This window comes from Monopterus albus, unplaced genomic scaffold (assembly GCF_001952655.1).
Source record: "Monopterus albus unplaced genomic scaffold, M_albus_1.0 scaffold69.1, whole genome shotgun sequence".
Classification (NCBI taxonomy): domain Eukaryota; kingdom Metazoa; phylum Chordata; class Actinopteri; order Synbranchiformes; family Synbranchidae; genus Monopterus; species Monopterus albus.
In genome coordinates, this window is record NW_018127949.1 from 3233961 (window position 1) to 3235419 (window position 1459).

Below are 1459 nucleotides of genomic sequence, written 5' to 3' on the forward strand. Positions count from 1 at the left end.
TTGTATTGACAGCTGGGTCAGATGTGTCATCTGTCCTAAGTTATTTCTTCACCTTGTGCCAGCCTGGACAAAAAGCTTTCAAATGCTCCATGACAAATGAGACTGTATGATATGATCGAAAGCTCCAGAAAAGCTACTATATGGAACCTGTGATGAGATTGTTTTCTCAACATTATTATTAGTTGCAGACTTATTAAGAAGTTAAAATAAAACCCATGCACTGTGTTTAAACACTGATAGTATATAAATTACATTCAAACACATCACTAAAGATATCAGAGGAAAATAACTTGTTTTTCTTCCGGGGTTGCTTCTGGGATCCACTGCACATGCGCACTAGCAGGCGGTGGGCAGTTAATATTAACGTTACCTGGGCACGTGGATTGCATTGTAAGAAACCAACAGCTTTGTGTCCCTCCAGTGTTCTCGTCTATCTTTATGGTGCCAAACCAAACACAGACACCAGTAAGACCGATTATGACAATAAACTAAATCCAACCCTTGTACATCCCATTATAACAGCTGGATACCGAATCACAAGACGGAGGCCATTCTTCCCAAAGATGTGTTAAGGGGAAAAGGTAGGAGATCTTTCAATGTCTGTATTGTGAGAACATTTTTTCATAACGTTAATACTCAATTCATTTATTCTATTTATTTTCCCCACTGAATGTTGCTCGCCCGGCGCACACAGCAAATTTGTTTTTCTTCTGGGGTTGCTTCCATGTTCCAGTGTTCCACGGCCAGGACAAAAACCACATTGTTCCTCCTGAATCCGAGGTTCGACTATCGGTCAAATTCTCCTCTCCAGTACCCTGGCATAGACTTTCCCGGGGAGGCTGAGGAGTGTGATCCCCCTATAGTTGGAACACACCCTCCGGTCCCCCTTCTTGAAAAGAGGGACCACCACCCCGGTCTGCCAGTCCAGAAGCACTGTCCCCAACCACCATGCGACGTTGCAGAGGCGTGTCAACCAAGACAGCCCCACAACGTCCAGAGCCTTAAGATACTCAGGGAGGAGCTCATCCACCCCCAGTGCCTTGCCACTGAGAAGCTTCTTAACTACCTCTGTGACTTCAGCTTGGGTGATGGACGAGTCCACCTCCGAGCCCTCAGCCTTTGCTTCCTCATCGGAAGACATGACGCTGGTGTTGAGATCCTCGAAGTATTCCTTCCACCGTCCGATAATATCCCCAGTTGAGGTCAACAGCTGCCCAACTCCACTGTAAACAGTTTTGGCAGGGCACTGCTTCCCCCTCCTGAGGCGCCGGACGGTTTGCCAGAATCTCTTCGAGGCCGACCGATAGTCCTTCTCCATGGCCTCACCAAACTCTTCCCAGACCCAAGTTTTTGCCTCCGCAACCGCCTGGGCTGCAGCCCGCGTGGCCTGCCGGTACCCATCAGCTGTCTCAGGAGTCCCACGAGCCAACCAAGCTCGAAAGGACTCCTTCTTCCGCCT

The 1459-nt window shown here is 48.3% G+C and overlaps 1 protein-coding gene across 2 annotated transcripts in view; it reads left to right on the forward strand.

The window, feature by feature from the left end:
* The first annotated feature begins 439 nt into the window (after positions 1–439).
* rgrb (retinal G protein coupled receptor b) overlaps positions 440–1459 on the forward strand; it is a 14751-nt gene continuing 13731 nt past the window's right edge. For both annotated transcript variants that reach the window (XM_020605187.1, XM_020605188.1), the window contains exon 1: positions 440–581. The gene's annotated coding sequence lies outside the window, so the exon portion shown is untranslated. The remainder of the gene's footprint in view (positions 582–1459) is intronic.